The sequence below is a fragment of the Sturnus vulgaris genome, chromosome 10 (genome assembly GCF_052056855.1).
Source record: "Sturnus vulgaris isolate bStuVul1 chromosome 10, bStuVul1.hap1, whole genome shotgun sequence".
Lineage (NCBI taxonomy): Eukaryota > Metazoa > Chordata > Aves > Passeriformes > Sturnidae > Sturnus > Sturnus vulgaris.
In genome coordinates this window covers 14,289,681-14,305,730 of record NC_142252.1, presented here as the reverse complement: position 1 = coordinate 14,305,730, position 16,050 = coordinate 14,289,681, and positions in this window count along the sequence as shown.

Sequence of the window (16,050 nt, the reverse complement as noted above, 5' to 3'; positions counted from 1 at the left end):
TGCTCCGCTGAGGAGAAAAGCAATTTCTGTGCAAACCTGGGAAGCGTCTTGAGGGACTGGGTATATCGAAAGCATCTCCTGGCGCTGCAAAAAGTGGGACAGTCTTCCTTTTCCCGTTAGGTTTTTACTGTGAATGGATTTTGAAGACAAAAGCTGTAAGTCAGCCCTTTTTCTTTCCTGTTTAATATATAAAATCTCTGCTGTGTGCGAGTCTGGTCTGTGCAGGATCCATTCCAGTGAAGGGAACTTGGCACACATACTGCAGTATCATCCCCCTTCTGCAGTAGATGTGCTGTAACAAAATGAAATTCATTGTCTGCTCCCAGCAGGAGCCCGTCCATCCATCTGCTACCTATCATTGTCTGTCTGTCTTAGAAATTTAAGCAGCCACCTTCCTCTGCGCCTGTCACAAGGAGCAGTAATAATAGTAGCCTTTGACATGTCCAGCCCTTTTCTCTCTCCCTTTTCAAGTCTTTGTTAAAAGCAGGGATTTTCTGTGGAGAGAAAGAGAACAGACAGAAGCAGTGTTCGTATTGTAAATGACTTCAGGGAAAAGGTTTTTCACACAGGAGAAATATATCCAAGGGACCTGGTCTTTTCTGAGGGGGTCAGTCCCCACTGGGCTCGCTGGCTGGATGAACCTTTCTTCCCAGCTGCTGGGGCCTTGGGGTCTGCACTGCCCTAGGCAGCAGAGCTGCTGTGTGTGTGCACAGGGTGTGTGTGCACAGGGTGTGTTTGCAAGGGGAAATGGAGGCACTGATAGAGCCATGGCTCCATCTGTGGATTTTTTTGGAAAAATAGACTTCCATTTCAGAGTGGTGACAGAGAAGGGTCCTTATTCCCAGCTCTGGTATGCTCAGAGCTGCCCAATTCCTGGAGTTGTCAGCCAGCTATGCCTGCCACCAGCTGCTGCCCATGTGTCACAGCTGCTCTGGGCTGCAGCTACAGCCTGTAGGAGATGGCTGCGGTGACCTGACTGACAGGGACAAGTCACAGTTAACTTCAAGTCACCAAGAAGCCATAGCCCTAACGGGAAAAGGGGTGCTCAGCTGCCATCAGCCAAGGCAGCCTGCCTTTGTGCTTTCTCAGACAGGTACCATCTCCCACTCCACTGCTTGCTGGTGGGATATGGGTGGGCTGGGTTGCAGGGTTGCACTGGGGAGTATCAGGGGTGCCAGGGCATAAAAAAGAACTAGGAGACCAGAATTTAGAAATGAGGAAAAGCAAATGTCTTCTTGTCATTCCCTTGTCTCTATGGATCCCTCTTCTGGATCTGAATGGTTTTTTTGGATTCTCATCTAAGGGAACAGGAAGGTGGGAGTGAAAAGGTACAGGTCAAAAACTAAGGCTTTCAGCTCCTTGCTCTCAGTGGGGAGTCCTGCTCCTCAGTGCTCCTTGGTACTCTGAGCCGTGTGGGCTGTGAGCTTTGGAGGGGAAAAGGAGAAACTGTCCTGGCTGTGCCTCTGGAATATGAATACCATCACTACAGCCTTGCAGGGGCTCACCCTCAGTAGCTATTCTTGATCTGAAGGTTAATTTCCCGGGCTGTTCTGACATTTCAGAACTGGTTGTGTCACTTGGAAGTGAGTCTTGTTGCTGAATTTCATAGGCACAGAGCTTGCAGCTTGCTCTGCCTCTCCCAGAGCAGAGGCATGTGGAGAGGCAGGGATGGTACAGATACCCTTGGGAGGGGACAGATGAGCCCTTCACTCAGTGTGGAGCCTGAACTTTCTGAAACCTTGAACCCACCATGCTGGCAACAAAGCTTGCTAAGGATGTGGCATCCTAGAACAGTTGCCAGCTCCATGGGGAGGCTGATGGCAAAATGAGTCTGTTGGATTTGACTGCTGTGGACTTGGAGCTTAAGACACAGAACAAGACTCAGGACTCCCGGGTTTAAATCCTGTAAACTTTTGGCTGCCTTTAGGCCTCATAAGAGACATTGAATAACTTTTTGCCAGTTAAAAATTATAAGAAGTCCTAGTAGGAGTTATGATGGTAGCTATTAAGTAAACAGTTCATCTTGAAAACTGGAGCTTGAAAAGGTTAGAGAAATTTAGTCTGGAAGTGCACATATATGATAAATATTGGCCATATAAGAAAAAAATATCCTGGCCTAAAAAACCTATTAACACTAAAGATATTTATATGGAAGTTTGTTTCCTTTGTGAGGTGGTTGATCCTTAGGGTTGCTAAATGATGCTACATCAGACTAAACTAGGCAGTTTGGAAAGACAGTTCCACTCCAAAGAATCCAAGAACAGCCTAGAATAATGCCAGTATTTTTCAGCTTGCTTTATAGAAATACATCAGTAATATACTGCATTGTGGCAAAGTGACAGTCAGAATGGGTAGCAGAAGGGACAAAAAACACTCTGAGCCCAGATAATGCTCTCAGTCTGGTGAGTCTTTCCCAACAGATATTTCACTTGGTCCTCCGAGGAACAGCTCATCAATAAACAGGTTGGCAGCCTGGCTCTGGCTCCAGTTTTCAGAGGGCTCCTGAGATGGTTCTGGGAGAGCTGGGCTTGAGGATTTGTGCAGCACAAGCAGCTGTGGGCAGGTGCAGTGTAACAGCTCATGGTAGGCCAGGCTGTGGTGAAGCTCTGCTGCAGCTGGACGCCCTCCTGGGCATTGCTTTGTGTCCTGGAGAAAAGCTTTGTACTGAGCCAGGCTTGCAGGGAGAAAAGCCATCTTTGGAGTCTTGGAGCCAAGAACTCCCCTGCTTGTGGTGTCCCAGATTTCACTGCTAAAGAAATGTGTGACTTTCTCCACAAGACCTTGATTCCTTCACTTCTTCTTACCTTTAGAAAATGCAGTTCCCTCCATGACAGATCCTGGGTCAGCTCTTGTCCAAAGCTCAAAACCCTTTTGCAAGACCCAGCCATCCTTCATGAGACCCTTTGGACATGTTCAATTCCTAGGCTACTAAATGTGTGCAGTGACCCTCTCCATAGCAACCAGTGAAAATGTCAATAATCTCTGTTATTGGAAACCATGGGAAATTGTGTACCCAGGAGTGAATACAGATTTCTCTGGTTTTAGCACTAAGACAAAAGCTTTTCAAGGATCAGCCATTTCACTGCCAAATGAAAACAGCTTGAAAAATATATTAAGGACATTTGAAGAGTTTTGGTAATAAAATAAAACATTTAATAAAAAATACTTTGCAGTTCTGTATTGTCTTTCAGCAGTGATTTACCATCAGGGTGCTGCCTGGATATTGCAAAGAAAGGTTTACTAGGAATACAATAGATAATAAATTAAAGAGATTAAATCTCATCCCTGTGTGTATGTGTTAATAAAAGATCCCCATAATACTCCTGGAATACAGGAAGTATAAAAGACAATAGTGAAAGTATAAAGTGGAAATAGAATGTTGTGAGTGACTAAACTAATCAGTGGATTAATGGATGGCCAGTGTGAGCAGTCCTGCTGGCAGCTCACATAGATCTCAGCAGAGCTCACCCTTGTATGTGGAGAATAAAACTGACCTTGATATGAAGGGCTGCAAAATGTCTGAATGCACTTCCCTGAAATGCTGTGCATAAAATTAATTCCATCATTAATAACTGACCCATGTTTTCCATTCTGAGGAATCCTGTCACCTTCTGGCAGCCCACTGACCAAGCAGCAGGATAGTTTGTGGAACAGGACGGGAAAGTGGAACTGCATTTTATTGGTACTTGTTCTCTCAATACAGGGAGAGTAGGGGTAGATCCACAGCAATATCAGTCTTTCAGGGGAATTTGCCATCAGAAAAAGTTTGGATACCTTAGTACCTGTAGAAACCTAGCTTAAATGTACTGTCCAAGTTAGTTGTTAGAGGATAGAAAGCTGATGCTTTGGCTTCTGACAGCTTTTAACCCTTGCTTTTTGATTCCTCACACAGTAAGTCAACTGGAAATTGCTCAGCTTTTCTCTGACAGCACACACTTTCTTAGCAGGCTATTTTTCTGGGGCTTTCAGGCATTTGTGAATTGCTTCTATTCTTAACAATGCAATATATAGAACTGGAATGGGTGTCTTCCCAAATTAATCTTTGAAAGCACTGCTATGTTTCTCTTCATTTTCATCTATGTCCTTTTGGATAGATGGTGTCTGAAAAGATGGGCATGTGCACATGTACGTGTACACATGTATGTACAGACTCACAGACACAGATTTAACATCCAATCTGTCTGAATGTAAGTTTTGAAAAATATCAAATCTATTACTCAGAGATCATAAGAGGATTGAAGTTATAAGGCTTTTAAAAACATATGTTATTTTGAGTTCGATGTATACTTGCTTCAAGCTACTCTGTGAAACCATGGAGATGAGAAAAGTACTTTCAGAAAATGATAGCCAGAAATTTTTAAACTGAATAATTCTAGTAACTGGGGCTGTAAGTGGCTTATTAAGAAGTCTTGGAACTTAGACTGATGTGGCAAATTTGACAACAGTGAATATGAAATAGATTTTCAGAATGCAGTTGTGTGACCCTGGTTACCTGGCAGCTGGCAGGATGAAAATTCCCCTGTACAGTTATGAGCTGGCTTCATTTCTTATGTCTTGTTCTTCTGTTTATTACCTTCTAGTTCTCAGATAATGGGAAAGATGAAAGCAGGCACATTTTCTCCTTTTGAAAGACTCATGTGCAAGGGTAATTGACTGGTGAAAGAAGCAGAATAACCTGGAACAAAACAGGACCAAACACTGGCATTTAACTGGGGTCTGACCACAGATACTGAGTGTTATATCAGCAACTCCAGGGAATATAGGGCTAGGAAAATTGGACAAACAGGTTACAGAACTCAAGGAGAGGGATAGGATTTTAAAGAAAGGGTGTCTGAAATTAACATCAGAGTCTGTCAAACACTGGAGAAATCAAATCAAGTATGTAGAGAGGGAAAGACAGATTTGGCATTTAAGGAGATATTTTGCTTTGACTGTTGGGAGAGGATCATGGTGCTCTGTGGAATGCTGACATCAATCCAGAGAGCATCCCCACTGCAGCAAGGAAGGCAAAGCATAGGCATTCATGAAGTGTGTCCTACCTTGACTCATTCTTGTTCAGTGCCAGGCAATGGGGAATTGTGTTTAGAAACCTGCAAGTTAGAGGTTTCTGAATAGTTATGCTCTGAAGTTCAGGAAGATAATGATCTAGCAAACCATAACCTTCAGCCAGTGGTGAGCTGGAGGAATCAGGGGGTGTTTTAGGCTGTCTAGTCCTTTTTCTGCCACTCAAGGAGAGCAGTCTCCAGAAAACATTCCCAAGAGAACAGGTAGGGTCTTCTCAGGGAAGGAAAGGAAACCCATGCCCCTACCAAGACCAAGGTGGCATCTTGGGCTCCCAGCCATGCTAGTGGCTCTGTGGGTGACTTGGTGGCTGTGCCAGCTCCTACACCAGCTCTGCTGGCTCAGTGCTGCTGCTGGGAGGGCTCCTGCAGAGCCAGAGCGCAATGGTGCGGAAAGCACCAGCTCGCTATGAATGTGTAAGTAGCTCACTGCATTCAATTAGCAGAAAATTTGGTTTGTCTCATTCCTGAACAATTGCAATGTGGAGAAATTTAATTTTATGGTGGCTGAGATCCTTTTGTATGAAATGACAAACTAAGGAAACTCCAGCAGTACAGTTATCTATCATGAAGCTATATTACAATTCCTTCTACTCTATAAATGGCACAGTGAAAAAAATCCCTAATTAGTTTAGACAGCAACAGTTCTCTTTCATTAACATGAAAGGATTTAAACTAGTAGTACAGTCCTTGCACTGCCTGGTCATGATGGAAAGTCTCCCTCTCAATTAATAGCAGATAATTTCACCAAAAGCCATGTTTCCACATGTTGGATCATCAGGCACTCCCTGGCCCCTCTTCCTGGCAAAGAGAAGGAGGCAATTTGCATCTAGTGGGGTGGACTTGTTCTCCTGTCTCTGTTTCCATGACATTGACTGGGAGAGCTTCAGTTTTAGTGGAAGAATTCTGAAGTGAAAGGCCTCAGGAAGGGCAGGTTGGCAGTGGGAGCTGAAGATGCCATAACATTTTCTCATTCTTCTGGTTCAGCTGTTCTGTCTCTGCAAAGTACTTTGTTTCAGCCCTGTAGTTCTGGAAGAAAATATATCCTTTTGCTTCAGGGCTTTCAGCAAATGTATGAAGAAGCAACTTTCTTTCTGTGCAGTTCATTCCATTAATGTTTCTTCTAAAGTGATTGGTGCTGACTACCTTCCTCAGCTCTTACATTTGTTATTGTTAAAGACAGAATAATGTTTTGTGTTTATCTTTTTCAATACTGTTACAGTGAATGTGGTGCACCCAGGCAGGGGGAATGAGGAGACAGGAGGATTTTTCCAGCACCTTGCAAGTTGTTTTTGTAAGTAAGAGGTGTTACCCTGGGTACCAGCATCTGAAAGGAAAAATTTCATTTTTCTTCACTTATAGCTCTATGTACAGTAAACAGCTATGATCACCACTAATGGCTTCTCCTTCCTGAAAGTCTTATCTTAAAAAAGAGGTCATGGACATCAGTCCAGGCTGAAAAGTTTGGATCTAAAGTCTGCTCTCTGTGTCATAAATTCTGGCTTTTTTTTCTTATCCTCAATGGACCAGCCTCAAAGTTTGTCCTCAGAAGCTGTTGCAGATCTCAACTTCCCCTGACAGCAGCAGTCGTGCAGAGCTGGTGTCCATCCACAACCAGAGAAAGGACAGAGGATCAAAAGGCTGTGCCCTGGAGGTCACACTTGCAGGAGAGGGCAAAAGACATCAGAAAAGCTCTGTGGGGTGTATCTGTGTAGGTGGAGTTTGTTCCCGCTCTGATATCCAGCATTTAGAAACACTATTCCAAAGACAGCTTGTGCAGAAATACAAGCAAGGAGAAACCTGCCTTGAGCTTCAACTTTTCAAAAAAAGAAGTCAGAGGTGATGTTCTCAGAGTTCAAATGGGAAAAAGATTTTTTGAGAACAAAGGCATCACCATCTGAGCAGATGTAATATTTGGTGACTGGAAGCTGAAGACATAAATTCCTGGTTAAATGAAAAATGTAATCTCATCAGGGAGGCTAATTCAAAATTTATCTGAAGATGAGGGGAGCCTTAAGTCTTGGAAATTTTACATGAGCTCAGTTATGAGACAGTGTCTGGTCATGGCTATTCTGGGTGATTTTCCCTTTTTCCTGGGCTGCACATTGGGGCAGGTGATCACAACTATTTCTGTTGGGAGACTTGTGCTGGTGTTTTTTATGGTGCAACAGCTCTGTGAAGAAATCTTTGAGTCACTATGGCTCTTCTGCCAAGCAGGGAATGTACTTCAAATGTGCACTGAAGAACAATGAAGGTGCCTTGTTGGCAGTGCCTGATATATTAGTCTTTGATAAGGGATGCAGATCCCTTAAATTATTTAGATGAAGAGGGACGTTTAGTTTGTCTGAATGTCAGATCTCCTGGGTGAGAGCAGATTCGTTTATAAAAAGAACTGCACTTAGTGTGTCTGGAGGGAATATTGATTAAAGGAAATGTTGGGAAGGAGATACAACACAGGACAGGGTGGGAGATGACCGACAGATTAACACAGGTTAATAATGAAAGGGAACAAGAGATGTGCTCCAAATAATGAGCAGGGATGGAGGAAAAGAGGGAAAGCTTGCAGAGCTGCTAAATATGTCATTCATGTCTTGGACTTGTTTTCCTTCAGAGATGTGACAACACTGAGAAATTAATGGGAAAATTCCAGAACTGTGAGAAGAATTGAGAAGAAGCCACAAGAACCTTCCAAAATTAGGCTTGAGTCCTTATGGGAAGACCTTTTCTTGGGAGGCAAGATGTGGTTAAATGTGGGGTCAGGCTGTGAAGGAATACAAGACAGAGGAAAATGTGAGGATGCAGAATATATGCCAGGATATTTTTGAGAAACTGGGCTAGTCTATAAATCTAACTTGCATAGTCCTATTAAACGTAGGCTCAAAGGACCTCAAAAGTTACCCTGTGTTTATCCTTCCTACACCTTCCTTCCTGGCAGGCTGGGAAGTGCTGGCAAACTGGGACGGGGAGCTGTGGTATCCTGGTTTAATCCATGTCACCCAGCTGATGGTTTTCTGAGCTGTGAGTTAGAACTCAGACAATCCAATCAGGAGGTGACACTGGTGCTGTTGAGTTCTGAGAAAGGGGAATTTCTGCTGGGACAACACTGATTTATTACCTTTCTCCAAAGAAGGCCACATGGCTCATCTGTGACATGCAGGATGGGAAAACAGGCTTTGTATGCTTGTTTGGTTTCTTCTGTCCCATATTTCATTATTTCTGACATTTTAGAGTTCTAAGTAGTGTGTTTTTTAATAGTTCAATGGAAATCTCTATTTCCAAGCAGTGCTACAGACGGTCAAAATAAGAAATTTTAAATAGCTGAAATTTAAAAATTTTAGTGGAGGAGGGACATTTTCCCCCTGGAATTTCCTATTTAGTTTCCCTTCAAGCCATTTCTAGACATTCATAAATTTTCATTGCATGAAGGATATATTTGTAAAAATATTCCAATGTGAATAGTCTTTCAGGGAAATAACCCTTTCCTCTCTGAGCACTCCATACTGTGATGTCATGAGGATGCAAAGGGAATCCTGAACCTTCAGTTCCCTGCAGGAATAACTGCAGGGCTGAGACATCAGTCTTTTAGCCAGCATGGGTTTGATCTCTATTGTCTTTTCTGTGGATTTGTGGATCTGGATGTTTTTGTGATCCTGTGTATCATTTGTGCAGTTTTACAATAAGAATATAATTTACTTCTTCTGCAGAGCAGCACCTGTTCCTGCATGTCAGGAGAGAGTAACCTTTATGTGAATTACTTCGGAGATTTTCAAGCTGTGGTCCATGGAACCCTGTTGATCTAAAGATTAGGTTTCACAAGCCCATGGAAAATAACTTGGAAAAACAAAAGCTTGCCATCTGTAGACTCAAATTTGTGGCCCCAGGGGGCCACATTTCCATCTGAACATTTGCAGGAGTTTACAGATGTACAGAATTTGGAAACTTCTCATGCAGAGCGATCAAAATGAAAGTTTGAGAAGCTGGTTTCGTTGTAGGAGACTTGCTAGAAAACACTTAAGCATCAAGCTCTGAAAAGTTCTGGTTTACTTGTTTGGTGAAACCAGGATAGCTGTTGGGTACCAGTGGCCTAATGAGTAAAAGCACGAATAAAGGAACCAAAATTCTCTCTGAAGATGAGGGAAGCCTTAAGTCTTGAGAGGTCTTAAAGAAGAATTAAAGAAAGACCTCTTGATAAATATGAATGCTGGATAAAAGAGCTTCTGAGATCAAGGTCTGATTGAGCAGAATATGTGGTCAATTTCAAATCTCTTCTGTTAAAAACGTCAAACAAACAATGTGCCTCAAAAAAAGGAAAACTTGCAACATTTTGTTGCTACTGGGTATCACTTACTCAACTGGGTTGTTGGTTACAGTGCAGATGCTACTGTGGGAAAAGTTAGATCACTGACCCAGATTTAAGGGACTGGATCTTAAAATAAATAAATAAATAAATAAAATAAAATTTAAAAAAGCCAAAACCCACAGCAGAGCTGAAAGAATCTTCCAGAACATTTTTCACCTTCCAGAAGTGCAGCTCAGGGAAGGTCATGTCACCAGCGTTCATGCATGATGGAGAAGATGCATTCAGCTGTGCCGTCATGATTATCTTTGTTGTGAGATGGACTCCCAGCACAAGAAACATCATTACTGCGGGATCTTTGTGATGGAATATAAGTACTTGCTCTCCTGTGGAACATTAAATTGCTCACAGCTATACCTTTAGTGATTAACTCTGAGATGTAAGGTCTGTATGTGCATCATCTCTCTGTTTTTGTGAACAGACACATATTCTGGTCTTTGCATTCTGACTTTTCATATACGTTAGCATAAATCTTCAATAACTCAAGAGATCTAATGGTTATCTTAGTGATGGAGTGTGGGTTTGCTCTATAGATATTTATGAAGTTACTTTTTTTTTATATCATTTTGACAAAGGAATCAATTACAGTGAAATTGCTTTCTGTGTGTTTCTTGTTACCTGCAGGGTGTATTTTCAAGGAGTAATATCACATCCTAACTAGGTGGATAAGCAGACAAGCACATTTTTAAACAGGATAAATGAGCCCTGGTGAAGCACTGAACTAACATTACATTCCTGCTTATATCCAGCTAATTCACTGCATCGCACAATCTATCTCTGGATGTATGATGAGATTTTTGGAGGCATACAAAGAAGCAATTCAGTAGGTAACGTACACAAATTTTCAGCCGAGTCTAGGTGCTTAAGTGTTATTAAGACCTTTGAAAATTGCCTTTGATATTCTGAACAAAAAGTCAAAGAAGGTATTTTTACTTTTGATTAAAAATTGACTGAGCAGGTGTAAAGATATATTGCTATTAGCTGAAGGGAAAACCTTTTCTAGAAAAGCATACCAAGTCTTCCTTTGTTTTTTATTTATTATTCATCTTAAAGGTTGCAAGAATAAATGGATAGAGGAAGAATGTGGTTTTTTATTACCTGAATTTAAATAGACTCCCCTATTCTCCTCACCTTGAGGAAAGCCTACTAGCTAGCAATGCCAGGAGGGGCCCTGGGACCTTTGCTCTTATTTTTCTGAGTGTCTGTGACATGGTCCCTAAATGCCTGTTTCACACACCAAAAAGCCCATGAAAACCAGCTTGATTAAAGCAGCGGGGGGAAAGGCAGAGCAGGGAATACAGATTTCCTTATTTCGTCCTTCTGAGGTAGCAGCTTTACACTGCCTCCACATCAGCCAGGGAAGCCAACCGATTTGTGACTTCCAGGGACACCAGGAGGAGCTGGCAGCTGATCTGGAATACCATTAAAAGGAGTTTGTGTTGTGGCATCACATGAGGACAAGGGAGGAGTACCTCGAGAGGTTGTCATTGGCACAGACAGGTTTGTCATGGCTCATGTGGGGATGGCACAGCTGCAGGAGGGACAGTGCCACAGGAGGGACAGTGCCACAGGAGGGACAGTGTGAGTGTCACAGGAGGCACAGCCAGGTGGGTTTGGCACTGCCCCACCCCTGTGAGAAGTGTTCCAGTCCCTCTGATGGAGAAAGCATGTTCTCCTCAAAAGGTGTCACCTCTATGGCGGTCTGAATCCCAAGGCAAGAAGGTTTATGCTTCTAAAAACTCTTGTTTTACAACAACCATTAGAAGCCAGGTCTTCTTAACATTAAAAATTTCCATACTTGTTTGCATTTTGCCATGTTCTTGGATGTCAAAGTTGTCATGGCACCTGTGAAAACTGACTCATTCCTCCTCTAGAAAAACACACCAGGATGTTTTGGTCCCTCTCCACTTTTCTTCAAACCTTGAGTCAGGGTCATACTGGTTTTCTGTATCTGCCTCCCAGTATCTGACTGTACTTCCCAATACACCATTTTCCCTTCATTGAAACATTCCACAGAGACAATGTGCCACTTTCCCCCCATGCCTAGGTGGTGAGATGAACTCTCCAGCCCACTCTGGGAACACTGGGTTTGTAGTCTCCACGTGCAATGTGGAAATCCAGCAAAGAGTCAAGGTCTTACCTAGGGCTTTTCTTATCTACAGCTGCTTAATTCTTAGAAAGCACTGAGTTATAAATGTGGTGTGTGAGGGAAATACCCAGTTTCAAACACAATCCTCCATCCTGTCTCTGAATTGCATTTCCACTTGTTGCCTATAGGTGCAGGTTTGCAATTCCTCCTGATTTTTCATCTGTCTGGCTTAACATTATTGTGTGCTAATGGGATCACCCAAACTAATTGTTTTTAAAGCTCTTTTTTTTCCTCTGGTTCTGCCATGTGCTTGCTTGCAAAAATGAAATTTCAGCTTTCTCCTGGTTTGTGTGGAAGTGTGGGTGGCTGAGAGGCAAGTGGCTCCATCTCAGCACCTCAGGCATCCAAGAACCAGAGCAGGTGGGTGGCAATGGCATTTGAACATAGATGAGTAGTCCCTGGTGCTCGTGTTTTGCCAGCCTAGCATCATCCTTTAAGGACATGGAAAAAAAAACACATGCTGTATCTGCTCTCCAAATGTCAGCCAGAACCTAGCATAGACACAGGTGTGCCAGCAGGAAAGAGATTCCACCAGCTGCTGTGTGAGGAATTGGCTTAATTAATCATTGGTGTGGTATTCCTGCACAGGCTTAGGATCAGCAATGCTGTGAAGATGAGGGAACTCAGAAGAGGTCAGCCCAGGACAGGACTGATAACCCTGCAGAAGAAGTGAAATGGGGGTTTCTCCCTATTTTACCAGATCATGTTGGTATTTGAGGTAAAGCAATGCCTTATTCTCTTGAAATCTCATCCAGCCCTTACATCTAGCACTAAATTAAAATATTATGATCTTATTTTTGTTATACATACGTGGTGTAAAGGCAAGAAGTTTCATCTTAGCTGCTCCTTACTACAGAAAAATAGGTTAGTGATCTCCTGAGAGGTCCTTGCTTGGCTCTTCTACTCGTGACCGAGCACTTCTCTTTTCTACTGAGCATGGTTGCAGCTGACAACATTTATCTGGAAAGGAATAAAGCAAGCCTGAAGGGACAGAGCAGGCAGTTCTCATCTGCATTCCTCCTAGCAGTCCCCTGCCTGATTTCTGTGCTCTAAAGGAAGGGAATAAACTCTGAATACAACAGAAGGAGTGAAGTACAAAGTGTGGCCTCTGCTCCCAAGCCCTTCTCCTCACCTGATGAGAGAAAGTGTATTTCTTGAACCAACAGAGTCATGAAGGGCTTGGTCCTTCAAAAAAAATGTCTTACAGCTCTCATCAGAGCAATGGATCACTGCAAAACCAAGCTGGTATTAGATCTCCTGAGGATGTTTTATTTCTGTCAATTGGCAGCTTCTGGTTTATGTATAAACAAAGAAAATCCCAGGAAAATGGCATAAGATAAGAAAGCAGCTATTCTGCAGCCTCTAGAAAATTACTTCAGTTGTTTTAAGGTTTTGTCTTTGGTTGGTTTTGGGTTTTTTCCCTTTTGGTGTGGAAAAACTCAAGAGGGCAAGAGGGATTAGAAGAACAAAATTAGAAGCGATGTTTAGCGATGGAGACATCAACAAATTTAAAATAAGATACAAACTAATTTTAAAAGTCTGGCCAAGCCGTTTGGGAGGGTTTGGGGGAGGAGGTAAGAAGGGAAGGAGTCAATCCTAGAGCAGGGATCAAAGATAAAGCACAATCAGATGAACTTTTCTTGTCTTCAAGGCTTAGCTGAAAACACTTTATAAGTGTGTATCCACCTCTTGCATGGTAGGACTTAAACAGGCTGCTCTAAGACAGCATGATCTAAAATTGGTCTGGGACCAGAGAAGGGCTGAGCCACCCAGGTTATTTGGTAGAAAACCTCATGTTGATGCCTTGAGCTTCTGACTGTGTGCAGAAGTCATTTAATATCTGTAGGGTATCTGCAGTCACTGGCACAGGCTGTCCCTGAGACCCTTCTGCTACTGAAACAACAATGTGTTTGTAGATCCCAGGATGGCACAGCAAAAAAAGGGTGGTCACTGGGGAAAGCAAAGGGCTAAAGCAGAGGGAAGCAAAAAGGACAGAGAGCAAATAGCACAGCAACATTCCACTGCTGGCATCCTCAGCACTGCCCCCAGGCTGACTCCCTGCTCCTCTCGAGATCCAGGGAGCAGCTGGACCAGGTGCACCATGATATACAGAAGGAGATACAGGAAATTCTTACAGCCAAAAGTGGCAGTATGTCAGGATAGAATGTGAAGATTAGAGCAATAAAGTGAATAGCAGGAAATGGAATGTTTTAAATAAAGTTAGTTATTTATGGCTAAATTAAGAGCCTCTCATTAATTCTCTTGTCTGCCAGAATATGAAAACTTAATGATTCCCTCCAAAAATACCCTATCCAAAACACAATTAAGAGGCTATTAGTAGGTATAGAGAACAATAAATAATAAAGGCTGTTGATTTTAATTCTTCAGAATTGACAGCTGGAAATGGAGCGTTTGCAAGCTGAGTAGACTGATACCTTTAAAAGAAAAGACATACATATCCCTGTGCTGATTAATTCTAGGCTATTTGCATATTTTACCTTGGAAAGTAATCTGGGCAGAGGCATATATGATGCTAATTTCAAAGTCTTCTGAGAAAAAGGGGGAGTAAAAAGTTCCCCTGCTGCTGCTGTCTCACCACCACCAGTGACTCCCGAGGGCTCTGCAGACCCTCATGCCCACAAATCTCCTGGCAGATAATGAAGAAGCACTATGCAACAGTGAAATGAGCAGATGTCTGCAGTGCTGAAGGAATTACACAAGGTTTAGATAAGGTGTCAGGAATAACTTCACTCACTGTCTTGCAGGCTGTAATTTTAGGCAAGTGCAGCATAATTACTGGACAAATGTTAGAAGGTAAACTTCCATAATTTTTTAATTTCAAAATCTGACTACTGTAGCAATTTTTATGAACCTCCCATGTCCATATTCTGCTTTCCTGGCAATAAAGCTTTACTGACATAAATTTTTCAATAAAGTAGATATTAGAGTTACACGTGCTACTAAACTGAAATTAAAATTTCCACGAGGGTGATTGTCATCCTGTTTCCCCCAGACATGGGACCCATACTGTGGCAGCTCTGTGTAAATGCTACAAAGCAGCTCATTAGTTTCATGGATTTCAAATCTCTGTGATTACCTGCTTGTGAGACCACCACAAATCTCATGCCAAGAAATAAAATATTTTAGTAGATGCAATTTACAGAATTGAACAGTAATATATAAGAAACAATTAATATCAGATCACAAATGTCCCTTGAGAAGGAGAAATGGAAAAACTCACACTATAAACTAATTATTGCAAGTTATTGTTACTTAACTTGTGAATGATTAACAAGGATGTAATTTAGTCAAGACATGATGGATTTATTTGTTTATTAGAAGACTTGCAATGGTGATTATGGTTTGGGCAAGTAAGCTGGTTCCCTTAAGTAACTGCTGCTTTGTCAAATTCATTCTTCAGTTTTTCAAATGGTTTAATAATAATGCAAAATATATACAAGGCAAGTGATATGTTGCATCCAGAAGGTTATAAGGATAAAACCTCTTTCCTTGCCAAAGGTGCCAGTAGGCCCTTATTGACCACTAATCCCAGAGAATGTCTATGATCTCATTTTCCCATTCACTTCCACTCTCAGTGAGTTCAGCTGATATTTAGGGAACTACAGGTGAAGGGCGGTGATAGAAATGAGCAATGTGTGTAAATCTGATCCAACAAGAAAACATTTTTGGCAAAGCCCTATGTTATTGCATCATAAATGATCCAAAATTAAAGGAAATTCCTTCTAGGAGAAAAATCCTCATAACCAGACAGGATTTTTCCTTTGTGTTAAAGAAAAAGGAAATAGGAAAGTAATTCAAAAAAGGATCTCCTACATCAGAGAAGAAAAGGTTAACTGGATTGTATAATGTATTTTCTACTTATTTTCAGGAAAAACTGGCATCTATGAAGGCACTCCACTGAGGTATTCCAGCTGCAGGGTTCCCTCTATCCAGCATCAGGAGTGGCAAAACCCCATCCTTGCCTGGGCTCAAGGATTCAACCATTTGCATTTCTTTCAACTAAAAAACAAGGTATATTATCTGTTTAGTTCAGATATCTAAATTTAAGTCAAAGGGACAGAAATCTAGTAGTAAACATATTCACAGCCAGGAACAGGAGATGAAAGGTTTGTCCTTCTTTTTCCAGAAAACTTCAATAGGAGGAAGATAATTGATTATAAAAGCTGCCAAAATGATTTGAAATGATGCAATTTCAAATCTTTTGAGCAATTCTTTTCTGAAAGACTGAGTAGGTCAGAATTACAGATGTGGGAATATCTTATCTCATTAAAGTCCTCCCTATTCTTCAAGACCCTGCATATGCACAATTACATATTCAATTTGCAATTGAATTTAATTTACATGCTTAATGATCCAGAAACACAAGAACACAGAGGCGAATAGAAAGTTTGGCAACATTCTCAAAATAAAGAATGGTTAATCAATCAGATGCCTAGGTTATGAGAAGGAGGAAAGAAAACAAG